Source organism: Hemitrygon akajei, chromosome 10, assembly GCF_048418815.1.
Source record: "Hemitrygon akajei chromosome 10, sHemAka1.3, whole genome shotgun sequence".
Lineage (NCBI taxonomy): Eukaryota > Metazoa > Chordata > Chondrichthyes > Myliobatiformes > Dasyatidae > Hemitrygon > Hemitrygon akajei.
This window is the reverse complement of record NC_133133.1, coordinates 65,492,285-65,520,277: the sequence shown is the minus strand read 5'-3', so window position 1 is coordinate 65,520,277 and position 27,993 is coordinate 65,492,285.

Genomic DNA, 27,993 nt, shown 5'->3' with positions numbered 1-27,993 from the left:
AAATGTTTACAATATAATTATGAAAATACGTTCAGAGGGCTTGTATAAGATTAAAAATGATTGGGAAAGAGAACTTAACTTTACTATCCCTATTGAGAATTGGGATAAAATTCTTCAATTAGTTAATTTATCCTCTATATGTGCTAAACATTCATTGATACAGTTTAAAGTTGTGCACAGGGCTGATATGTCCAAGGATAAATTGGCTCATTTTTATTCCCATATAAATCCTATATGTGACAGATGTCATTCTGAGATAGCTTCTTTAACTCATATGTTTTGGTCATGTCCACTTTTGAAAAAATATTGGAAAGACATTTTTGATATTATTTCCACGGTATTGAACATTGATTTACAACCTCATCCTATTACTGCAATCTTTGGTTTACCAATGATACAGTCGATTCATTTATCTTCTTCTGCTTGTCAGATGATTGTATTCCTTTCATTAATGGCTAGAAGATCTATTTTGTTGAATTGGAAAGAAATTAAACTCCCTACCATATTTCATTGGTTTTCTCAAACTATGTTATGTCTAAATTTGGAAAAAATTGTAAGTGTCATATATGACCCTTCTATTAAATTTGAAAATACTTGGAGGCCATTTATTCAATATTTTCACATGATGTAATTTGACCCTGTTCCAATCCTATTTGTTTTTCTGGTTTTGATTATATATATGTTGAGAGGATCGGAGTTGGGGACACTGATGATTCTTTGTCTTTTTATAGATACTATAAACAGCCCATTCCCCCCCCCCCTTTTTTCCTTTTTTTTCTTTATTAGTTAGTGGTTAGTTTGTTAGATTAGTTTTTCTTAGGGTAATAATTTTTTTTTCTCTTTTTCTCTTTTCTGTTTTTTTTTCAACATGATATACCTAGTTTTTTTTTGTTTCGTTTATATGATAATTGTATCATGCATGATTTGGGAAGACTTAACTATATTGTACTCATTGCTTGTGTATCCTTTTATGTTCATTTTAATTTTGTAATTTTGTAATCCCAATAACTATGTATTAATCTTATCATGTTGATATTAATAAAAAGACTGAAAATGAAAGAAAGGAGATAAAACAAAAAGTAGGTCTTCAAAGGTAAAAATCTCAGGATTGCTACCTGTGCCAAGTGGTAGCTAGAGTAACAATAGCAGCATAGTTAGAATGAAAATGTCACTTGAGGAGTGGTGCATGACAGGAAGTTTCAGGTTCCAGCCGCATTGGAACCAGCTCCGGGAGAGGTGGAACCAAATCAAACTATGTAGTCTGCACCTAGGAAATACAGGGATCAATGTTCTAGGGGGAATTATTTGCTCCTGATATTGGGGAGCTTTTAATATGGCACAGGAATGGGAATCCAGGCAGAAAAAAACAGAGAAACAACACTGAGACAAAAAAAAACTCAAATGCAAAGGACACAAAGGTTACTGGATCCTAAAAGAGCAATTGAGTTTTGACCACTGACCAACCCACGCATCAGAAGTATGTAAAGAGGGGATTTCACTTGGGCTACTGCCTAAATAGAAAAAGGAAGCATCTGATTGCGGGAGCATAAGTGAGCTTTGACCAGTGACCAGAAGTTTGAGAGGAGACGTTCTAACTGGGGTAGTGGACTTGAGTAGAAAAAGGGAGTGTTGGATCATGGTACCATATTTGAGCTTTGACCAGCAACCAATCTGTGTTTGGAATAGATTAGTAAAACCAAATTAAAGGAAGGCAGGGGTAAGTGCAGTGGCCATTGTCTGAGTGATGATCTTGAGGTTTTAGCTCTTTGAGGCTTCAGAAATGCTCTAGGTTAAATGTTTTTTTTTCCTTTCCCTTCTTTATATCCCCTCAGGGCAGTAGAGTTACCAGACAGGATAGTGTGATATGCGAATGCAGGGAGCCCTCCAGTGTCCCTGATGACTACCTCTGCAAGATGTACATCCAGCTGCAGCTTCTAACAATCCACATTAAAGAGCTGGAGCTGGAACTGGGTGAGCTCCGGATAATTTGGGAACCTGAAGGAGCAATAGATGGACATATAGAGAGGTAGTTACAGCCAAGGTGCAGGACACAGCAAACTAGGTAACAGTATGGAAGGGGGAAAGGGGTTGAGGAGTCAGTGCAGAGTACCCATGTGGCCATCCCCCGTCAGCAACAGGCATCTCACTTTGGATGCTGTTGGGGGTTTGACTTGACAGAGGATAGGCACAGTGGTCAGTTTTCTGGCACTGAGTCTGGTTCTGTGGCTCAGAAGGGAAGGGAGGAGATGAGGCATGCTGTGATGACAGGGGATTCATGAGGTAGAGGACCGGAAAGGAGGGTCTGTGGGCAGAACAAAATTCCCAGATGATATGTTGCCTTCCAGGTGCCAGGGTCCAGGACACCTTGGATTGAGTACTCAGCACTCTTAAGTGAGACAGCGAGCAGCCAGAGGTCATGTTCTATGTAGGATCCAATGATATGATAGGATGAATGACGAGGTTCTGCTTGAATTCAAGGAGTTATATGCTAAGTTAAAGGGCAGGACCTCCAGGATTGTGATCTCAGAATTGTTAACTGTGCCACGTGCTAGTGAGGCCAGAATAGGAAGAATATACAGTTCTGAAATAACACATGGCTAAGGAGTTGTGTAGGATGGTGGGCATAAGATTTTTCGATCATGGGCTCTCTTCTAGGGAAGGTGGAACCTGTATGAAAGGGACAATTTGCATCTGAACTGGAGGGTCACTAATATCCTAACAGGAAAGTTTGTTAACAATGCATGGTGGGGTACCAAAGTGTCAGAACAGTTCGTGGAGAGGTTGTGGAGGCATATGCTAGTAAGACCTCAAACAAAATCGGAATAAAAAATTTGAGCATGTGCAACTAGTGCCTTGAGCTGCATATATTTCAATGCAGGAAGTATCTTACGAAAGTTGGATGAGTTCAGGGCATGGTTCAACATCTGGAATTATGATGTTGTAGCTAATAGTGAGACTTGGTTGCAGGAGGGGCAGGACAGACAACTCATTATTTTGGAGTTCCATTGTTTAAGATATGACAGAGCCAGTGGGATTAAAGGATTACCAGGGTTTCAGCACTTAAGTTACAGAGAAAGGTTGAACAAGTTAGGTCTCTATTCATTGGAGCGTAGAAGGTTGAGGGGGGATTTGATCGAGGTATTTAAAATGTTGAGAGGGATAGATAGAGTTGACGTGAATAGGCTGTTTCCATTGAGAGTAGGGGAGATTCAAACGAGAGGACATGATTTGAGAGTTAGGGGGCAAAAGTTTAAGGGAAACACGAGGGGGTATTTCTTTACTCAGAGAGTGATAGCTGTGTGGAATGAGCTTCCTGTAGAAGTAGTAAAGGCCAGTTCAGTTGTGTCATTTAAGGTAAAATTGGATAGGTATATGGATAGGAAAGGAGTGGAGGGTTTTGGGCTGAGTGCGGGTAGGTGGGACTAGGTGAGATTAAGAGTTCGGCACGGACTAGGAGGGCCGGAATGGCCTGTTTCCGTGCTGTGATTGTTATATGGTTATATGGTTATATGGTTAAAGGAGGAGGTGTGGTGTTACTGGTCAGGGAAAATGTCATGGTAGTGTTCTGTCAGGAGAACTTGACTAGTGAGGTGTTATGAGTGGAACTGAGAAACAAGAAAGGTCTGACTATGTAATGGGGCTTTATTACAGACAACCCAACAATCTTAGAGATTTAGTGGGACATATTTGTAAAGAGATTGCAGACTGTTGCAAGAAACATAGGGTTGTTATAACAGATGATTTTAAATGTTCCACAGATTGACTGGAAATCCCAAACTGTAAAAGGACTAGATGCACTAGAGTTTGTCAAATGTGTTCAGGAAAGGTTCCTTCATCAGTACATAGAAGTCCCAATGAGAGAGTATGCAATACTGCACCTGCTATTAGGGAATGAGACAGGGAAGGTGACACTTTGCATCCAATGACCACAATGCCACAAGTTTCAAAGTAAATGCACTAAGATTTAGGTCTGGTGTTTGGGTTGAGATTCTAAATTGGAGGATGGCTAATTTTGATGGTATCAGAAATGATCTGGCAAGTGAGGATTGAAACAAACTTTTTTTCTGTCAAAGGTGTACTTGGAAATTGGGAGACCTTCAAATGACATTCTGACAGTATAAACCTTCTACGTGCCTGTCAGAATAAAAGGTAAAGATAACAAGAGCAGAGAACCTTAGTTTCCTATAGATATTGAGGCCCTGGTTAAGAAAAGAAAGGAGGAACATAGCAAGTATAGGTAAGTAGGAACAAATGCAAGAGAACACTTAAAGAAACCAGGAGGCCTAAAAGAATGTATGAGGTTGCCCTAGCAGACAAGATGAAGGAAAATCTGAAGAGATTCTACAGATATGTTAAGAGCAAACAGATTGCAAGAGACAAAGTTCATCCTCTGGAAGATCAGAATAGCAATCCATGTGTGGAGCCAAAACAAATGGGGGAGAGCTTAAATGCATTCTTTGCTCTATATATACTTGGGAGATGGTTAATAAATCTATAGAAATGAGGCAAAGTGGCATCAACTTCATGGACCCTGAACACATTAGAGAGGAGGAGGTGTTTGCTACCCTGAGGCAAATCAGTCTGGACAAATCCCCAGGGCCTGAGAAGGTGTTCCCTTGGACCCGACAAGAGATCTGGAGCACCTGAATTACAAGAGAAGATTGAATAGATTAGGTGTGTATCTTTAGAATATAGAAGAGGTTTGATAGAGGTATTCAACATTATGAACTGTATAGATAGGGTAAATGCAAGCAGGCTTTTCCACAGATTGGGTGGGATTATAATCAGAGGTCATGGGATAAGGGTGAAAGATGATAAGTTTAAGGGAAACATGAGGGGAATCTTTTTCATTCAGAGGGTTGTGAGAGTGTGAAATGAGCTGTCAACACAAGTGGTGCATTTGAGCTTGATTTCAACATTTAAGAGAAGTTTGGATAGGTACATGGATAGTAGGATTTGGAGGGTTATGGTCCCTGTGAGAATCGATAGGCAGCTAAAATGGTTTCAGCATGGACTAGATGGGCCAAATGGCCTACTTCTTTGCTGTGCTCCTCTATGGCTAAGTGCAAGGGCACTTTATCTGAATGCTTGTAGTAGGTTAAACACCGTCTGGAGCAGCACAAATCACTACAACGAGGAATGATTCAGTGGCTATTACAGAAACATGATTGGAAAGTGGGAATAATTTGGATTTAAATGTTAAAGTGTATCAAGTAATATGGAAGGATAGGCAAAAAGATAGGGTAGGTGAGGTAATGCTCTTAATTAAAGAATAGATCAGTATTATAGTGAGAGATGTTAGAAGGTCTAAGGAATAGAATGGTGAGTCGAGCTGAGTAGAAATCAGGCTTAATAAAGAGAAAAAGAATCACTGGAAGGAGTTGTTTGTAGGCTGCTGAATAATAACATTCAGTGGCACAGGCAGTAAACCATTGAATGTAAGAAAGGGGTTGCAGTTGTCATGGGGGAACTAACTTGCACGTTAATTGGACAAAGCGAGTTGGTTGAGGCAACTTTGAGGAGAAATTCATGGAATGTGTTCTTGATAGCATTTTTTGAACAGCATGTTAATGAACCTACAAGGGAAAATGCTACACAAGTGAATCTGCAGATGCTGGTAATAAATAAAAACACAAAATGCTGGCAGAACTCAGCAGGCCATACAGCGTCTATGGGAGGAGGTAGTGACGACGTTTCAGGCCGAAACCCTTCATCAAGAGTGAAATAACATGGGATGGTCGAGGGGAGATAAGAAGTGGGGGGACGGATGAAGTAGAGAGCTGGGAAGTGATAGGCTGAAGGGAAATGGGCGAGGGGAAAGGTGGGGAATTATGGGAAATAAACGAGAAAGAAAGGTAGGGCTAGGAGGAGATTATAGTGCGAGGGGGAAAAAGAAAGAGAAAGAGAACCAGACTAAAGTTATAGATAGGGATGGGGTAAGGTGGGGGGGGGGGGCAGGGGTATCAATGGAGGTCTGTGAGTTGAATGTTCATGCCGGCAGGTAGGAGGCTACCTAGGCGGGAGATAAGGTATTGCTCCATCGACCTGTGTGTGGCCTCATCTTGACGGTAGAGGAGGCCATGGACAGACATGTCGGAGTGGGAGTGGTCTGTGGAATTGAAGTGTGTGGCCACAGGGAGATCCCGCCACTGCTGGAGGACCGAGCGCCGGTGTTCGGTGAAACAGTCTCCCAGTCTGCGGCGGGTCTCCCCAATGTATAAATGGCCACATCGGGATCACCGGATACAGTATATCACCCCAGTTGACTCGCAGGTGAAGTGGTGCCTCACCTGAAAGGGCTGTCTGGGGCCTAGGATGGTGGTGAGGGAAGAAGTGTGGGGGCAGGTGTAGCACTTCTTCCATTTGCAGGGATAAGTGCCTGGAGGGAGGTCGGTGAGAAGGGATGGGGGGGATGAATGGACAAGGGAGTCGCGTAGGGAGCGATCCCTGCGGAAAGCTGAGTGGGGGGGAGGGGAAGATGTGTCTGGTAATGGGATCCTGTAGGAGGTGGCAGAAGTTACGGAGGATTATACATTGGATCTGTAGGCTGGTAGGGTGATAGGTGAGGACCAGGGGGACTCTATCCCTGGTGGGCTGGCGGGGGGATGGGGTGAGGGCAGAGGTGCGTGAAATACGGGAGATGCAATGGAGGGAAGAGTTGATAGTGGACGAAGGGAAGCCCCTTTCTTTAAAAAAGGAAGACATCTCCCTTGTCCTAGAATGAAAGGCCTCATCCTGAGAGCAGATGCAGCGGAGGCGGTGGAATTGAGAGAAGGGGATAGCATTTTTGCAGGAGACAGGGTGGGAGGAGGAATAGTCGAGGTAGCTGTGAGGTCTGTAGGTCCGTAGGAAAATGCTATCTTAGATCTGGTCCAGTGTACTGAGACAGGAAAAATTAACAATCTGGTCGATATGGATTCTCTTGAAATGAGTATTCACAATCTGATTGAATTTCTTATAAAAATGGAGGGTACAATAGTTCAATATAAACCAATGAATTATGCTCAAACAAGGGGTCTAGAGCTGATTTGTCCCAATTAAGCAGAATCTCTTGTAGTTAAAAACAATAATCTCTCAAGGTATAGAAATTAACTCAAAACATTTAGATTTTGTGAAATGAGGAAAAAATTCCTTTGGCTTACTTTTCCAATCCTGATCAATGCCCTCATTGCATAGAATGTTCTGTTTTGGCTAAACCACCAGTCAATATTGTAAAATTGAGGGGCCAGATACAGATATTATTCTGGTCCTCAGCTCAGCGTGTTTATGTTGTGCTCACGGATTCTATGCTACATCCAGTAGTAGTTCTGAGGGGCAAATAAAAGGCACTTCACCTTTCTGATTTCTATTTTGCAATTGGGTAAGTTGGAACACACATACCCATATGCTTCAGCCAGCTGACAGTTTCTGTATTACTGATCATTCTGAGGAGCTCCTTGTGGAGCATAGCAGGAATAATCTTCAACTAGATAGTGCCACTAACCACACTGGACACATGATGTTCCTGATTCAATAATTGAAGTATGTCCAATATGACCTTATGATTATATGGAAGAATGGGAAAATAAAATCTTGTAAAGTTTAAGCAGTTAAGTATACAGATTTTCTTGCCTGAGTATGTATTGTATACAAGGAGCAACATTGAGCTGTTTATTGTTTATTTACAATAAACCCTTGACTTTCACATATCTAACTTCCACAGCTTTACAAATTTACAGTTGACCCCTCCAAGTGTCTAAAAGCTTCTTGAAATTTCAAAAGACAATGTAATATTGGTAATATAATGGATGAAGCCATTTACAGCATTCTATGGTACTCTTATGAGTTGGCAGTCAGCATTTTCTAACAGTCAAGCGGAAAAACAGAAAAGTGAGTCATAGCACCAGTGGACATCCAGGAACCCCCTCAGCACTTATTCCATGTTGGCCCAGGTGCTCCATCAGTGCATTGCTGCCCTGAAATCTGTCAGTGTGGTTCCATCACACTACCATGATGTCATAGAACATAGAACAGTACAGCACAGTACAGGCCCTTCCGCTCACAATGTTGTGCCGACCCTCAAACCCTGTCTCCCATACAACCCCCTACCTTAATTTCCTCCATATACCTGTCTAGTAGTCTCTTAAACTTCACTAGTGTATCTGCCTCCACCACTGACTCAGGCAGTGCATTCCACACACCAACCACTCTCTGAGTAAAAAAACCTTCCTCTAATATCCCCCTTGAACTTTCCTCCCCTTACCTTAAAGCCATGTCCTCTTGTACTGAGCAGTGGTGCCCTGGGGAAGAGGCGCTGGCTGTCCACTCTGTCTATTCCTCTTAATATCTTGTACACCTCTATCATGTCTCCTCTCATCCTCCTTCTCTCCAAAGAGTAAAGCCCTAGCTCCCTTAATCTCTGATCATAATCCATACTCTCTAAACCAGGCAGCATCCTGGTAAATCTCCTCTGTACCCTTTCCAATGCTTCCACATCCTTCCGATAGTGAGGCGACCAGAACTGGACACAGTACTCCAAATGTGGCCTAACTAGAGTTTTATAGAGCTGCATCATTACATCGCATCTTTTAAACACTATCCTTCGACTTATGAAAACTAACACCCCATAAGCTTTCTTAACTACCCTATCTACCTGTGATGCAACTTTCAGGGATCTGTGGACATGTACCCTCAGATCCCTCTGCTCCTCCACACTACCAAGTATCCAGCCATTTACTTTATACTCTGCCTTGGAGTTTGTCCTTCCAAAGTGTACCACCTCATATTTCTCCGGGTTGAACTCCATCTGCCACTTCTCAGCCCATGTCTTCATCCTATCAATGTCTCTCTGCAGTCTTTGACAATCCTCTACACTATCTACAACACCACCAACCTTTGTGTCATCTGCAAACTTGCCAACCAACCCTTCTACCCCCACATCCAGGTCATTAATAAAAATCACAAAAAGTAGAGGTCCCAGAACAGATCCTTGTGGGACACCACTAGTCACAACCCTCCATTCTGAATGTACTCCCTCCACCACGATCCTCTGCCTTCTGCAGGCAAGCCAATTCTGAATCCACCTGGCCAAACTTCCCTGGATCCCATGCCTTCTGACTTTATGAATAAGCCTACCATGTGGAACCTTGTCAAATGCCTTACTAAATTCCATGTAGATCACATCCACTGCACTACCCTCATCTATATGCCTGGTCACCTCCTCAAAGAACTCTATCAGGCTTGTTAGACACGATCTGCCCTTCACAAAACCATGTTGACTGTCCCTGATCAGACCATGATTCTCTAAATGCCCATAGATCCTATCTCTAAGAATCTTTTCCAACAGCTTTCCCACCACAGACGTAGGGCTCACTGGTCTATAATTACCTGGACTATCCCTACTACCTTTTTTGAACAAGGGGACAACATTCGCCTCCCTCCGATCCTCCGGTACCATTCCTGTGGACAACGAGGACATAAAGATCCTAGCCAGAGGTTCAGCAATCTATTCCCTTGTCTTGTGGAGCAGCCTGGGGAATATTCCATTAGGCCCTGGGGACTTATCCGTCCTAATGTATTTTAACAACTCCAATACCTCCTCTCCCTTAATATCAACATGCTCTATAACATCAACCTCACTCATATTGTCCTCACCATCATCAAGTTCCCTCTCAGTGGTGAATACTAAAGAGAAGTATTCATTGAGGACCTCGCTCACTTCCACAGCCTCCAGGCACATCTTCCCACTTTTATCTCTAATCGGTCCTACCTTCACTCCTGTCATCCTTTTGTTCTTCACATATTTGAAAAATGCCTTGGGGTTTTCCTTTACCCTACTTGCCAAGGCCTTCTCATGCCCCCTTCTTGCTCTTCTGAACCCCTTCTTAAGCTCCTTTCTTGCTACCCTATATTCCTCAATAGACCCATCTGATCCTTGCTTCCTAAACCTCATGTATGCTGTCTTCTTCCACCTGACTAGATTTTCCACTTCACTTGTTATCCATGTTTCCTTCACCCTACCATTCTTTATCTTCCTCACCGGGACAAATTTATCCCTAACATCTTGCAAGAGATCCTTAAACATCGACCACATATCCATAGTACATTTCCCTGCAAAAACATCATCCCACTTCATACCCGCAAGTTCTAGCCTTATAGCCTCATAATTTGCCCTTCCCCAATTAAAAATTTTCCTATCCTCTCTGATTCTATACTTTTCCATGATAATGCTAAAGGTCAGGGAACAGTGACAGATCTGTGACCTGACCCAGTTTGTTACCTAATACTAGATCTCGTATGGCATTCCCCCTAGTCGGTCTGTCAACATACGGAGACAGGAATCCGTCCTGGACACACTTAACAAACTCTGCCCCATCTAAACCCTTGGAACTAATCAAGTGCCAATCAATATTAGGGAAGTTAAAATCACCCATGATAACAACCCTGTTAATTTTGCGCCTTTCCAAAATCTGCTTCCCAATCTGCTCCTCGGTATCTCTGCTGCTACCAGGGGGCCTATAGAATACCCCCAGTAGAGTAACTGCTCCCTTCCTGTTCCTGACTTCCACCCATACTGACTCAAAAGAGGATCCTGCTACATTACCCACCCTTTCTGCAGCTGTAATAGTATCCCAGAGCAATAATGCCACCCCTCCTTCCCTTCCCGCCCCCCCTCTCTATCGCTTTTAAAGCACTAAAATCCAGGAATATTGAGAATGACTGAATATTGAGTAGTCAGCTGAGATGACTACTCAATGTTGCCCCTCTGTCAGCTCAGCTGCTCCCTCAGCACTGCCCCTATATTGGGCAGGGACCCCTGCCAACACCTGATTTTGTTTCAGGTTCTTAGAAGTGTTGTTCAGAGTTTCAGGTAGCTGAGCTTCTATTGTGCCTCATAGTTACCATTGAAGCAGCAAAGAGCAGAATTGCCAATTCCATGTGTTTGAAATCTATGAGTGAAAATCCACTAAGGAGACTTATTTCAAGAATAAACCAGAGATCAACTTGCAATTGGAAGACATGTGTAATTAAATGTTCCAATCATAAATAGGGTTTCAGAGTTGCTACTTTCCTCCATTTGTTTCTCTATCTCATTGAATGTGTACACTAAAATTCATGGAGCGAATAGGAGTTGCTCTACATATGAGAGGCTAAATTTGACAGGAGTGCAGGTAAATTTTCAGTGGCTGTTAATATTTGCTACTACTTTAAAATTACTTTAAATATTCCTTTGTATTTTGATTTGTAAACATTGAAAACAAATAATTCAACTTTCTCACTCTGATTCTTTTTATTTCTTTCTATATATATGCACTGGCAGAGAATTGATTGTTCTTAATTATTCTTGGCTTGGAATTTGTGAGATAGTAAGCATTCCTGATCATAACACTAATTGGGTATCATAATATTGGCCAGGAATTGTGCTCCTCTCCTGTTTTTTGGTTCCAATAAATTACCCTTGTGCCTAACTGAGTGCAATCTTGACAACACTTAAAAAGAACCAGCAAACATGATTGGCCATTCACTATTTGTATCATGAGCACATCAATGAGTTGTAGCATCATATAGTATGGAAACCGCCCCGTCAGCCCACCAAATCTGAACTGACCATCATGTGCCCCTTGACACTAATCTCACTCTTTTTAAAAACTCCCTTCACGAATGTGCTGATGCCAAAACTTGCAACTAGCTAATTAAAATAGGCTTGTACTTCACACTAATTAGATTGAAGATGACTTTTTTCCACCTCACTGTCACTCCACTCACCTACAGAAATATTTTGGCCTTGCTTGAAGTTAAGGTTAAGACAATGACCAGTGAAAGGGCTAAACACACTTGGTTTTTGCATTATTTATTTTTCTCTGCAGAAATGTGAACATTCAGATTGATTTTCCATTTGAGAAACAAGTCATAAACTTTTGACTTAACAGATTGGCCTTGTCAATATCCTTCCCCATAATGGGATATTTCTGCTTGCAGCTCGGCTGAGTGTTGATGGCAGCATGTATGGCAGATTCAAGAATCAAGATTTGTTAATGTCATTTCCAGAGCATAAGTATAAAGGAGAATGAAATAATTGTTGCTCCAGATTCTTTTAAGCTGGATGCTTATAAATGGATGCATTTTTAGATGATTAATTTTCATTCACAGATTATATTGATTTAAGAACTTGGTTACCACAAATAAAATAAATATTGACTCCATGGTATATTCTTTATATAAAAAAAGATTTTGTTTGATTATTCAGTAGGTTCAAACCCACTTTATTGGTTTATTCATTCATTCTCGGCCCTAATAAAGATGTTAACAATCATATAATATCTTTACTGATGCTTCCAAGATATAAAATCATTCTATGAAGTGTATCAGGATATTTTTGTAATTTCTGTGCTAATTTTTAGAATTGTTTTGGTATTGTTCATTACCTAAAATGGTACTAAACAGTGAGCTGGGTTCTATACAAGTGTAAGTGCTCTAAGATTCTGAAATTGCATCTAGCCTCATAGACAATCATTGACATTCAGGCAGAAATTATCCCTGAGATGGGGCAATACTGACAAATCGCAGCAGCACTGATACTTCCAACTACTCTTTCTTATGAATCCAATAAGTCAACACAGTCGGAGAACTGAATTAATTTGCAGATTGTCCAGACAGTGGGAATTTGATAGCTGAGCTTGTCAAGAACTCACTGAAGGTCAGTGTATATCTGAACACAAACTATTGCAAACAATTTATTGGTTCATTCAGCATCTATCAACAGTGTACTGCCATATATCATGGTTCTGCAGGACTGACAAGTATAAACTTGATTAATAAGCTTTTACTATTTTCAGGATTTCACTCGATCAATCATTTCAAAGTCAATACATATCATTTTATGAATTTCTGTATTAGAAAATATCTATCTACATAACAGTACTGTTTGGAACTTGGGATCTGATGCTTGCTATTCTAATTTGAAAGTAGATGATTTGTAAGCTTTTGCTTTATCATGAAACTTTCTCCTTCAGAGCAGAAGTTGGGGAAAGATTCTGCTCGGTAGTGATGACACTTCCGAACAGAAAGCTGAAACTTAGTTAGTTTTCCATGGCAAGTTCAAAGTAAATTTATTAACAAAGTACATATATAATCACCGTATACAACCCTAAGGTTCATTTTCTTGCAGGGATACTCAACAAATCCAACAACCATAACAGAATCATTAAAAGACCCGAACCAAAATGGTTGAAAACCACTGTGCAAAAGACAACAAACTGTGCAAATACAAAAGAAGAAAAAAATGATAATAAATATCAAGCAATAAATATCAAGAATGTGAGATAAGTCTTTGAAAGTGAGTCCATAGGTTGTGAGAACAGTTCAATAATGGGGTGAGTGAAGTTGAGAGAAGTTATACCCTCTGGTCCAAGAATCTGAACCAGAGGGGTAATGAATGTTCTTGAACTTGGTGTGTGGACATTGAGGCTCCTGTACCTCCTTCCTGATGGTAGCAGTGAGAAGGCAGCATGACCTGGTTGGTGAGGGGCCTTGGTGATGCATGCACTTGGTTAAAAGGTATACAGTTTAATTTGAATTTTGACTGCTCCAACCAGACCAGCAGAAAGGAGCGTTGCCGATATTTTCAAAGTGTTTCAGAGACACTTACAACCAAAGCCATTGTTGGTTGCAGAATGCTTTAGTTTTCATCAGTGGAATCAAAAGGAAGGGGAGTCCATGGCTGAATTGAAAAGATTGCCTGAGCATTTCCAGTTCAGTAATGGGATTGATGATGCACTGAGGGATTACTTGGTTTGTGGAATCTTAAAAGAAAGCATTCAAAAATGGTTCCTTACTGAAGCACAATTTACATTCTAAAGAGCAGCTGAAATCACTGTTTCAGTGGATATCACAGAGAGAGATGCATTGAGTTGCAGTCAGGAATGAAAATGAGCATGAATAAAATTGCAGAAACCTAACATAGTTAGGTGACCTAACAAATTGTGTATGCCATATCCCTACAATGAAGTCAACTGAAAGCAAATTAAGAAAGGTAGTGGATAATGCCACAACTTTCTCCGTGCTGAATACCATGAGCCATTTCCCAACAGAGGTCAAATAAGTGCTCGTGCCAACCCTTCTACTTCTGGATTGAAAGCATTTTGGATAAAAGAAGGACCATATTGCTCAAAGGAAGCATGAAAGTGACGAAAGCAGTGGTCTGACTACAACAGTTTTTGTAGGCAACATATCTGAGAAAGCTTCTGATATGGCAATCAGGCAGTTACTTACAAAAATGTGGCTGGAAGCGAGTCCAAGGAGCTTCAGGAAAGTTGCAAGAATTCAGCTTTTGTATCTATAAAGAAACAGAATCTACTCTGTATGCATGAAGATTATTGCATGAACTTCAACGGGGAGACAAAACGCTGCTTATAAAAGTAGATGCAGAGACCAAATCCTATTTTTATGAATAAAAGGCCAAAAAGAAAGAAGTCAATGGAGCTATGAAAAAAGAGGATTCTTCAGATAATGTTGTGAATGAGGATACCAAGAGGGGAGATTAGAATGTAAAGGGAGCAACAGAAGGATTAATGAGAATACTCCAATGATCTAAATGCACCTTCCCAAGATCAAGGTGCACAAACTAGAAGGAGAAAAAGGAAGGAGAAGGAAGATGTCCAGACCTGTCAGAACCACTTCCTGCAATCTCAGAATTAAGTCCTCCACCTACCACAGAGGAGGCAGAGATCCTGAGAATATTTTCACAGCCACAATTCTCACTGCAGGGTGATTTTCCTTGTCAGGAAAGACATTATCACACAAGAGTAAGAAAACCTCCACAGCAACTAAACTTTTAGGTATGAATGGGCTAAATGTAAAATTTGCTATGCTGTGAATGTCTGGATATAGTAGTTGTATTATCTAATGTACTGATCATATAGTTGAGATGCATTCTCTATTAAGTTGGAGTTCATACCTCAGCAGGGGAGGAGAGTTGTGTATTTAATACTTGAATAATACATAAATGTGTTTGATTAAATAATTCATTATGGATTATATGTATAAATACATGAATTACATATATCATTACATTACCACAAGATATGTGTGCATCTTGTTTATAGTAAACTTGAAGTTAAACCTGCATTCTGGACTCCTGTGTCTTTGTTTAATGTTTTGTAGTTACAAAACATAACATCTATAGACTCACTTTCAAGGAATCTCATGTCTCTATCCTGAAGTTGTGCCCTTTTGTCCTAGACTCGCCTACCATGGGAAATAACTTTGCCATATCTAATCTGTTCAGGCCTTTTAACTTTTGGTATGCTACTATGAGATCCCCCCTCATTTTCCTGAACTCCAGGGAATACAGCCCAGGAGCTGCCAGACATTCCTCATACGGTAACCCTTTCAGTCCTGGAATCATTCTCATGAATCTTCTCTGAACCCTTTCCAATGTCAGTTTATCCTTTCCAAAATAAGGAGCACAAAACTGCACACAATACTCCATGAGGTCTCACGAGTGTTTTATAGAGCCTCAACATCACATCCTTGTTCTTATATTCTGTAATTCTAGAAATGAATGCCAACATTGCATTCACCTTCTTCACCACTGACTCAATCTAGAGGATAAACTTCAGGGTATTCTGCACAAGGACACCCAAGTCTCTTTGCTTCTCTGCATTTTGAATTCTATCTCCATCTAAATAATAGTCTGCCCATTTATTTCTTCCACCAAAGTGCATGACCATACACATTCCAAAATTGTCTTTCATTTGCCACTTCTTTGCCCATTCCCCTAAACTATCTAAGTCCCTCTGCAGGCTCTCTGTTTTCCTCAACACTACCCGCTCATCCACCTATCTCTGTATCATCGCCAAATTTAGCCACAAATCCATTAATCCCATAATCCAAATGATTGACATACATCATAAAAAGCAGCAGTCCCAACACTGACCCCTTTGGAACTCCACTGGTAACCAGCAGTCAGCCAGAATAGGGTCCCTTTATTCCCACTCTCTGTCTTCTGCCGACCAGCCAATGCTCCACCCATGCTAGTGACTCCCCCGTAATTCCATGGGCTCTTATCTTGCTAAGCAGCCTCATGTACGTCACCTTGTCAAAAGCCTTCTGAAAATCTAAGTACACCACATTTACTACATCTCCTTTGTCTACCCTGCTGGTAATTTCCATAAAAAATTGCAGTAGGTTAGTTAGGCAGGATTTTCCTTTCAGGAAACCATGCTGACTTTGGTCTATCTTGTCATGTTCCTCCAGGTACACCGTGATTTCAGCCCTAACAATCGATTCCAACAACTTCACAGCCACTGAGGCTAACAGGTCTATAGTTTCCTTTCTGCTGCCTCCCACCCTACTTAAATAGCAGAGTAACATTTGGAATTTTGCAGTCATCCGGTATAATGCCAGAATCTATTGATGCTTGAAAGATCATTGTTAATGCCTCCACAATCTCTCTAACTACTTCCTTCAGAACCTAAGGGTGCATTCCATCTGGTGCAGGAGATTTATCTACCCTCAGACCATTATGTTTCCTGAGCACCTTCTCAGTCATAATTTTCACTGCACATACTTCACGTCCCTGACACTCTTGAATGTCAGTATACTGCAAGTGTCTTCCACTGTGAAGATCGATGCAAAATGTGCATTCAGTTCCTCTGTCAATCTCAGTGTCTCTCATTACAATATCTCCAACGTCATTTTCTATTGGTCCTATATCTACCCTCAACTCTCTTTTACCCTTTATATACTTAAAAAAGCTTTTGGTATCTTCTTTGACATTAGTTGCCAGCTTCCTTTCATAATTCATCTTTTCCTTTCTAAAGACCCTCTTAGTTTCCTTCTGCAAGTTCTTAAAAGCTTCCCAATCCTTTGTCTTCCCACTAGCTTTGGATTCCTTCTATGCCCTCTCTTTTCCTTTTACTTTGGCTCTGACTTTGTCAGCCACGATAATGTCATTCTTCCATTAAAAAATTTCTTCTTATTTGGAATATATCTATCTTGGAATATATCCCTCATTGTATTTTTATTTGTTCTCAGCTCAGGCTGGTAAAACCTAAGGTACAGGCATACTCAAGGAAACTCATTTCTCAATTGCTAGGAACTTTCGGACTATTCTAGTGGCATTCTTGAGATTTAGATTAAAAATTGCTGTGTAAGCCTAAGTTTTTAATGCTATTGTGTAGTAAATTTGTGATGATACCAGTTGCAGATATGACTATCAGGACAATGTATACACTGTTCATGTTTCATTGTCGTTCAATTTGCTCTGTTAATTCAGCATATTTCTGGGGGTTTTCACTTATTGATTTTTGTATGGTATGTGTGTTTGGAATGGAGATAACTATTAAGTAAGTTGTTCCTGCATGTTTATCCTGTAATATTATATTCAGGCAGTTATTATGGATTGTCCTGTCTGTAATAATGCAACAGTTGTAATATAATTTGTAGGACTCAGACTCTTAAAACTGGATCAGACTTGTATTTATAGTAAAGTATGGTGTATTTTATGAATTTGTATTTTAAAGCAAGATTTTGATGAGTGATGTTTGCCACTTGATTATGGCTGTGTAAGCAATCAGATTGAGTTAAACTGCTGCAGGATCCTGAAATGTGTTGGATAGATTTTGGTTTCTTTTCGCTTTTTTCTGAATATATCATCTTTAATTTGTTAGTCTTTTATTATGTATTTTTGATATTTTTTGTGTTAACCACTTAGTCCTATATTGCCACAAGGAGCCATTCTGTTTCTGGAGAGATGTCTCCAACTCTGGCATTCGATGCTTCATTGAAGGCATCTCGTCTGCTCAGATCGTGGGGATATCTTCCATGGAGGATCATGCTCTTCCATTGGTTAACTTTTCTTCTATAGTGACGAATTCCTCATTTTTCTGGTTTATGCTTTCATTTAAGTTTAGTGACGTGTACTTCTAATCATAAGACCATAAGGCAGAGGAGCAATATTAGGCCGTTTGGCCCATCGAATTGCATATGCACACGTGGAGTACTGAATCCTGTTTTCGTGGATGAAAATATATCTTTAGAAGTTTTATTTGACTTGTGTATTTTTTTTGGTCCATTATTCCTCTTCCTCCTTCTGTCCTAGGTCGTGTTAACCTAAGTGTGTTTGCGTGAACATAGTGTTTTCTAAAATTTGTCAATTCAGTTCTTATTTTTCTTAGTAAATTTTCCAGATCGGTTTCAGACCAAGATATTATGCCAAAAGAATATGTTAACATGTGTATAGTGAAAATGTTTATTGGCTTTGTTATAATTTTATTATTGAGCTCTGCTTAGCAAGTTTTCTTAAGCCTTGAAGTAAACTTTTGAAAGTTTTCCCTTTATCACACTAATATCTATTTTCTTTGTTGATATCTCAAATGCTTATATGTTCCATACTCATCCATCAGTTGTATTGCATACTGATGCTCTGTTTTATATTCTACTATCTCTATTGCACTATTCTTTATGTTTATTCTTCTGCACTTACCTAGTCTAAAGTTCATGTCGATATCTTTAGAAAATAGTTCTACTATTTGTATTAATTGCTTTTAATGCAATGACATTACTGCTGAAACTCTGGCAATCTGTACTATGGCCCTTCAAAATCCCTGGTATCAACAACCAACTGTTTCTGATGAAACTGTCAGAGTTTCAGAGACTCTGCACCATTGAAATTCAGTAAGATTTATGTTGTCCTATGCAGGACAAAGAGGAAGGAATGTGGAAATTGCAGTAAGGTAAGGGTTAAGGACAACATCCAGGCAAGAATAGCCCGGGGCAGTTGTGGTCAAGTGAGACTGCAGGAGCCTGCATTGTTTACGGCAGACGGGTATGTGAGAATAAATTTGGCAGTATGTAATCAACCTTGAAGGTCATAGCATCCATTCACACAGTAGGGGGTGCCAAAGACAGAAAAAATATGAATAACAGAAGGATGTGAAATACATGCATACAAAGGTTCAATTACTTCATTAGTTTAAAATGCCATTGGTCGTACTTTCAATTGAGTTTTAACATCTCTATGGTGAATGGTGATTGATCTTGCAAGTAAGAAATTTAAATATATGCAATTTACCAAATGATCAATATCCATACCTGCTATGCCAATTCTGTATAAAATAGCAAGACTTCTGTGCTGGCTTCAGAATAGAGTGGGTGATGAGGGCCCTGCTATTCACCTTGCGCACAAGTAAAATAAAGGGTAATTGAGTCATGAGTGTACATGCTTTGGGTCCCGATATTTAATTTAATTTAATTTTCTTTTATTAACGGTGATGACACAATGTTTCAAAGTAATTTCTTTTGCTATTTAATACTTTTCTTCAAAGATGTTCTTAATAATATTTCTTCTGTTAATCAATACTAAGGATGTTTTTGTCCAGAGAAAGTCCTTTCTAACACTGAGGTGAAGGAAAAAGAATGTTTTGGATATCTAGGTTTTTTTTATTCTTGGAAGCTTTTACAAAATGCCACTGTGTCTCAACGAAGCTTAAAATGAGCTCTCTTTTGTAAGTCATTGACCACATCCAATCACTGAGGTAAAGTAAGCTTTGAAGTTGTGTTTAATTGCTATTATCTTTGTACCTAAAAGGTGATTTTAACCATGCGAACCTTAAGTCAGTGCTCCCCAAATTCCATCAGTATGTGGACTTTGCAACGGGGGGGGAGAACGCATTGGACCTGGTTTACACAAACATTCCCGATGCGTCTGCCCCCACCTCTGATATTCAGACCACTTCTCTGTTATGCTAATCCCAGGCATACTGACCGCTGGTCAGGCGCTCCAGACCAGTTCAGAAGCAGGTGAAAACCTGGCCAGTAGGAGCCATCTCTGCTCTTCACAACGGCTTTGAGAACACTGACTGGCACATGTTCAGGGAGGCTGCAACCAATGGCGACTCTACCAACTTAGAGGAGTACACAGCATCAGTGACCAGTTACATCAGCAAATGCATTGATGATGTTACTCTGTCCAAGACCATCATTATACGTGCCAACCAGAAGCCATGGATCACCACGGAGGTGCGTGCGCTGCTGAGGTCCCGCGACTCTGCCTTCAGAGCAGGCGACAAGGCAGCTTTAACAACAGCAAGGGCCAAACTGTCCCGAGCCATCAGGGGGGCAAAGCGTGCACATGCCCAGCTAATCCACAGTTACTTCCAGGACAGCGGTGACACACGGCACATGTGGAAGGGCATCCAGGACATCACCAATTACAAGACAACATCACCTGACTGTGCATGTGATGCCTCCCTCCCAAATGTGCTGAATAATTTCTACGCCTGGATTGAGGCGGAAAATGATGTGGCGGCGAGGAAGTCCATCCCTCCTGCGAATGACCAGGTGCTGTGTCTCTCCATGGCCGACGTGAGAAGAACCCTGTACAGGGTCAACCCATGGAAGGCGGCTGGACCAGACAACATCCCTGGTAGAGTGCTCAGCGGATGTGCAGACCAGCAGATGTTCTCACTGACATCTTCAACATCTCCCTGAGCAGTGCTGTCGTTCCAATGTGCTTCAAGGCTGCCACCATCGTCCCCGTGCCGAAGAAGTCTTCAGTGTCCTGCCTAAATGACTACCGTCCCGTTGCACTTACATCCATCATCATGAAGTGTTTCGAGAGGCTCGTCATGAGGCATATCAAGACCCTGCTGCCTCCCTCACTAGGCCCCCTGCAGTTTGCGTACCGTCCCAACCGCTCAACAGATGATGCCATTGCCACCACCCTCCACCTGGCCTTAACCCACCTGGACAAAAAAGACACATACGTTCAGATGCTGTTAATAGACTTTAGTTCAGCACTCAACACAATCATCCCTCAGAAACTGATTGGAAAGCTGAGCCTACTGGGCCTGAACACCTCCCTCTGCAACTGGATCCTAGACTTCCTGACTGGGAGATCTCAGTCAGTCCGGATCGGGAGCAGCATCTCTAACACCATCACACTGAGCATGGGGGCTCCCCAGGGTTGCGTGCTCAGTCCACTGCTGTTCACTCTGCTGACCCACGACTATGCTGCAACACACAGCTCGATCCATATCATCAAGTTCGCTGATGACACGACCGTGGTGGATCTCATCAGCAAGAACGACAAGTCAGCTTACAGTGAGGAGGTGCAGCGGCTACCGGACTGGTGCAGAGCCAACAACCTGTCTCTTAATGTGAACAAAACAAAAGAGATGGTTGTTGACTTCAGGAGGGCAGGGTGCGACCACTCCCTGCTGAACATTGACGGCTCCTCGGTAGAGATCATAAAGAGCACCAAATTTCTTGGTGTTCACCTGATGGAGAATCTCACCTGGTCCCTCAACACCAGCTCCATAGCAAAGAAAGCCCAGCAGTGTCTCTACTTTTTGAAAAGGCTGAGGAAAGTCCATCTCCCACCCCCCATCCTCATCACATTCTACAGGGGTTGTATTGAGAGCATCCTGAGCAGCTGCATCACTGCCTGGTTCGGAAATTGTACCATCCCAAATCGCAAGACCCTGCAGCGGATAGTGAGGTCAGCTGAGAAGATCATCGGGGTCTCTCTTCCCGCCATCACGGACATTTACACTACATGCTGCATCCGCAAAGGAAACAGTATTATGAAGGACCCCATGCACCCGTCATACAATCTCTTCTCCCTCCTGCCATCTGGGAAAAGGCTCCGAAGCATTCGGGCTCTTACGACCAGACTATATAACAGTTTCTTCCCCCAAGCTATCAGACTCCTCAATACCCGAAGCCTGGACTGACACCTTGCCCTACTGTCCTGTTTATTATTTATTGTAATGCCAGTACTGTTTTTGTGCACTTTATGCAGTCCAGTGTAGGTCTGTAGTCTAGTATAGCTTCCTCTGTGTTTTTTTTTATTACGTAGTTCAGTCTAGTTTTTGTACTGTGACATGTAAACCATGGTCCTGAAAAACATTGTTTAATTTTTACTATGCACTGTACCAGCAATTATGGTCGAAATGACAATAAAAGTTGACTTAACTTGAAAATAAATACCTTGAAATTTAAAAGCTTATTCTTCACACCTGGCACGAGCATCTTCACTGCAATGTATTGACATTAAGTGGAGTTTCTGATAAATTGCAGCATCTTCAATGCAAAGGTTAACTTGGATATGCCAACTGCATCTAGATAAAAATGCTTATCTGGATTTCATAGGACATGTTTCTCTGAGGCCAATTTAAAATCTTATTTTAAGTTTGAGGAGGTTCTTCCAACAGGTCTTTTTGTATGTTTACTTTTGCTGAGGGAAGACCAATTTCAAGTTCCCAAGAAAATCAGTTTCGGGTTAGAGTTTGGATAAATAAGTTTGTGGTTTCTGATTCATATGACTCTCAATCTTTTTCCAACCATTCACATCAAATTGTGAGTTTGATGACGTTGGGAGTTTGACGTGAGCTTTAAATATGCTGATATGATGCCAAGGATAAGGTTCCTGTACATGAATTCAGCTTGTAGTTCTCTACGAGACTGCTTACTTAAGATTTGTTTGTTCCAGCTCAATTTTAAATATCTGAGGGGCTTTTTATGAGAAGGAATATAAACCTTCTGTATGATGAAGTTATGGACAACTGACTTTTGTACTTTTTGTTTTATGTTATTTATCCAATAAAATTAACATGCTTTTCCTGCTGGATTTTATATCCCTTGGAGTTTACAGATACCAATAAGTATTGCAACCCATTAATCCATAATTTCCTCAGAAGTCTTGCTATCAGTCACACTCTAACAGAGCCACTTTATTCTTGGCATGTCTCCTGGATGTTTTACAAAGAGTTGTCATTTACTGGGCCATTGTGCTCTGCATTCAAAACACAGCCAAGTGCTGTAGGTTCCTTTCAGAATAACATGTAATGGCTGAGTGGTTGTCAGTGCATTACAAAGACAGCTCCTGGCACATATTCCTCATACCTGGCACAAACATTTTCACGATGATATGTTGACATTTAGAGTATTGTCTAGTAAGTTGCAGCATCTTTAACACAAAGGTTAACTTGGATATGACAACTACATCTGGATCAAAAATATTTGTCTAGATTTCATAGGACATGAATCTCTTAGGCCATATTTAGTTTACGGGGAACATGTTCAGTTCTGTGTTCACCCTTTTCATGGGTTCTCTTTACTCTTGGTTAAAGGAAAACATAAATGCTTCCACAAGTGGTTTGCTATTCTGTTGTTTGGTACAATGGGTTGGGATTGGAGGGGAACTGATGTTGGAAAGCCACTTCTATTTCAAAACTGATGGCAGGGCAGCAAATAGAAAGCAATTAGGTAAGTAAAGACATGTAAAGATGCATATTTTGGATTTGACTACTGAACTATATGGGCATATTACTGCTCCTGTGCTGAACTTAAATGTGTTCAGTATTTATTTAATCTGTATACCTGTGTTTTTCTTTTCCCCATGAACCTGCAGTGTTTCACAAAATTCAGTGTCTGTATGTGCAAAGACTAGAATAACCGTATCTGGTTATGGTCAAAGGTACCAGCTTGCATGGTGTTGTCTGCCAGTAGACTACACATTTGCACAGTGCAAGTTCCCACATGCAATGTGCGGAGGACCACATGATGACATTGATTAATGTGTGATTATTTCTGTGCATCTACTGATCTTCTTCAAAATGTACTATGGCATCTTTTGTGTGCAGCTGAGGACTTAATTTAAAAGAGAAAGCTGAAATACCATGCATTTTTGTTTAGAAATAAGCTCAGTAATCATAATCTGCAATTGAAGTCAATTTTACCTGGTATTTGCAACGCATCAAACTCTGGCTGCCTGTTGACTTATACAATTTCAGTATACAGACGTGACTGAACAACTGTTTATTAGCTTTGTCTCAGCATGGCAGCAAATTTTATGAGCCATGACCACTAGTTAAAGATTTCTGCACTACTTACAGAGAGCCAGTGCCTCTTAAATGCTAAAAGAATTTCAATAGCCCATCCTCAATGTCAATGAACACATTTTCAAATAGCACATTGACTTTTCAGCCAATTGACTAAAACACTGGCCAACATGTCACATCTAGAATCATACATTCAGTGGCCACTTTATTAAGTACCTCTTGTACATAACTAAGGGACCACTGAGTTTAAGTTCATGGTCTTATGCTGCTGTAGGCCATTTACTTCCAGGATCAACGTGTCGTGTGTCCAGAAAGGCTCTTATACTCACCGCTGTTGTAACACCTGGTATTTGAGTTACTGTCACCTTCCTGTCAACTTGAATCAGTCTGGCCATTCTCCCTGACCTCTTTCATTAAGAAGGCATATTTACCCTCAGAGGTGCCTTTTGCTGGATTGTTTTTTGTTTTCATCACATGATTCTCTGTAAACTCTAGACTCTGTTTTGCATGAAATTCTCAGGAGATCAGCAGTTTTTGAGCATGCACCAATAATCATTCCACAGTCAAAATCACTTTGGTCACATTTCTTCCTCATTCTGATGTTTGGTCTGAACAACACCTGAACCTCTTGACCACTTCTGCATACTTTAATGCATTGAATTGTTGCCACAGGATTGGCGGATTGGATTTGGCATTAACGAGTAGGTGTACTGGTGAACTTAATAAAGTGGCCACTGAGTGTACGTTCAGCAGAAAAGAACTGTCCTGATTTTGGTTGAAAGTAATGTGACAAACATGGGGGATAAACTTCCATTTTTCAAAGAAATGCAGTGGAAAATAGTTATTTGCATATTAACAGACAAAGAATGCAGAACCAGAAACAATAGCCTTGTTGTCAATCAGCCAACGCTTCTAGTTTGGGTCATGAAGAATGTGTTGCATTTAAAATTGAGCTGGGCAACTACTTGGGATTTCAAATAGATATGAGAGGCCAATATAATGTAATTCTTTATTCAAAAAAGCAGCAAGTGATTTTCAACCTGTAAGGATAAACCACTTATGTAGAGCTTTTCTCACTGTTGGTGAACATGCAATTGTTAACTAAGTATGTTGACTATCAAAGAAAAGGACTATAATACAATGCGATAAAAGACATTTAAGCATGGATGATACAAAAAAAAGTTATGTGATTATAAGAAACAAAGAAACTATTACCATGATATGCACATTAATTGACATAAGGCAATTGCTAAGTATCCTCGGGTGCTCTGCAATGAAATTGGTCAACTTAAAGGTGGGAACTAATCAAATTTTGTGAGATCTCATGTCAGGTGCCAGTAGCTTTAAGAGTTAGGCTGAAAGCAACATCTAATGCCCTGGCTATACACAATATTCTAGAGTGAGTAGCAACACTGACTGCTTACTCCAATGGTAGCAAGCAATATCAAATGACAGATCACTGTATATCAATACATCTCCATGACTTGAATAAAGCTAGTGAAAGGGAATATTTTCCTCTGACAATAATCAACAATGTCACTCCACCCCTATATTGTGCTTAAGCTTGTTTATTCCAAATGTCCAAAATGTATTTTTCCATCTGAATTTTGATTTATAATTATAGTTGGCTACATGCAACATTTATGGGGGGTGCTACTGGATCAGATGCATGCCAAAAGTTTCCAGAGAAAGATGCATGAATTGGTGGAATGTGTTCAGAGAACAGAATGTATTGTTGACATGCTGCTGTTTTTGAGGTTTTAATTTTTAGAGAAATATTGGAAGATGTGATTCAAAGCCACAATTAGCATTTAGGAGCAGTAAGCTTGGGACAGTGGTAAATAAGGACAAAGTGAAACCTGAGATGTGCTGGAAAAAAACAGAATTTTGATAGTTAAAACCATTTTGGAAGTGCCAGCACCAACAGAGATAATGTGTCCAATGATTTTGGGGTTGTTTATCAGACATACTGATGTCACTTAAGAATCTAACTGGAAAAGATAATAATGCATTTGTAGACAGCATCCTAAGAAGTGCTACTGAAAGGATCTGGCACTAATACATCATTTCTTGGAATTTATCATTTATGGAAGAGGTATGAAGAATAGACTATCAATTGCCTCACTGTAAAAAGTATTAACAGATAAAATTTGCACAACGTAAGAAGAATTCTTAAACAAATACAGAAAATGTTGGAAATGGATGTCAGGACAGGCAATATCAATGGAAAAAGATCCTTTATCAGGAATGAAGTTACTGGTATACAATCTTAGTGACTGTTTATCAGTAACATGCTTGAACTGTACACCAAAGAATAGAAGATGGTAAATGTTGAAACAAGTCACAAATCATTCAAAAAATTTTCTTAAATCATCAAATAATGTACCTACGAGACTTCAGAGGATGCTGCCTAGGTTACAAGTACTTCCTTTGAAATCAATGTAGTAAAAAGTTGTTATTTGCAGATATGGAGACATAAAAATATTTCAGATACTGGAATTTGATGCAAAAATCAAACAGCTGGAGGGACTCAGCAAGTTAAACAACTTTTCAAACCAAAATGAAGGTTGTTAGATATGGAATACCAGAACCATAGGTACCTATGGAGTTAATGGGACTCAAAATTTTATCTATTTATTTATTGAGATGAAGAATGGAATCGGCCCTTCCAGCCCTTCAAGCTGTGCCGATCAGCAACCCCTGATTTACCCCTAGCCTAATCACAGAACAATTCACAATGACCAATTAACCTACCAACTAATATGTCTATGGACAGTGCAGTGTTTGCTAAGTCATGGAGCCTTCAACATGTAGCATCATCCTACATTTACTATCAAAAAGCAAAGCTGAAAATTCTGTCAAAAATGTTAAAAGATTTATCAAAATGCAAGGTATTGGATAAATCTGACCTTGCAGCTTTATTAGATTTGTGCAATATATTTAGTGAACCAATGGGAACTAGCTCTGCACAGTGGTTAATAGGTTGCAGACTCAAGACAATTCTCCTGACTGCAAAACATCTAACACCAATCTCGATGACTGTTGAGGAAATCCTTGTACATGACTAGAATGAAAGAAGCACCTGAAATTTAGGACAGCTCTGATCTCCAGAGGTTCCATTACTGTCCGCAATCTACAAAGCAACATACAAAAGGTAAAACAACAGCTACGGATCAGCAGAGTCTAACAACAGTGAGCGTTTGCTGATCTGGAAAAGAACTCTGTTGAATGACTATTCCATTTGATAGAGTCTGTTGTAATTGTGTATTTGCTTCAGTTCATCTGTGATATTTGTTTTAAGAAGGGAAAGATGTGAAGTGATCTATAATTCCACTAAGTAAATGCTATTGTCATGGCTCATGAATTCATTTTAATAGGTTTGCTTACTTACAGTATTCGAGAGAATTCTTTGGTGTGACTCACTGGAAAACAGCAAACTACACCATTTTGAACTTTTGAGTTTCATATGGTTTCTTTATTATGCCAAATAAAAGTCAATTTCTCTTCATAACATGGTCCACTTGTTATTAAACAGAAATCAATGTAATGTTCAGACAGTATAATCTCAGTGAACAAATATAACATTTTTAATAAAATTGTTCGCTGACAGAAAGTTGTGTTAATCCTGATGTTTCCCTGGCAGGATGGGATGCTTTCTCTGATGATAGACAGCTTTTGCTCAGTTCTTCAAACATACCAAGTCATCATCACTTTGAGGTCACCACTAGGTATAATTTCCACATAATATTGAAAGGAAAGATGCAAAGGCAGTGTTTTAATTAGCTTTCTGAATGAATACTCTCAACCAGTACCAAGATTTAAATGAGTACTACATCTAAAACAAATCAACGTCTTCTAATTAACAAAAAGCTTTTTTATTACTGATAATAATTCAATGTTTCAAAATATGATGGTTTCAAAGATGCTCTACAAAGTGTCTGTAATTGTCATGCAGCTGTGTAAATAAAGATCTACTGTATGCCCTGAAACCAGGGACAAGATAACAGATTATCTTTTGCAATGTATGAGAGGTTTAACTTATATTCTACTGTATTTTATTCCCTTTTTACCAGTTTCTTCTTTTCAAAGTTTTTTTTTTACCTTAAGATGAAATGAAGCTTTGTACAGCCAAAAAGGCTAAACTGGTTTGTCCCAAACCATTTTTGGG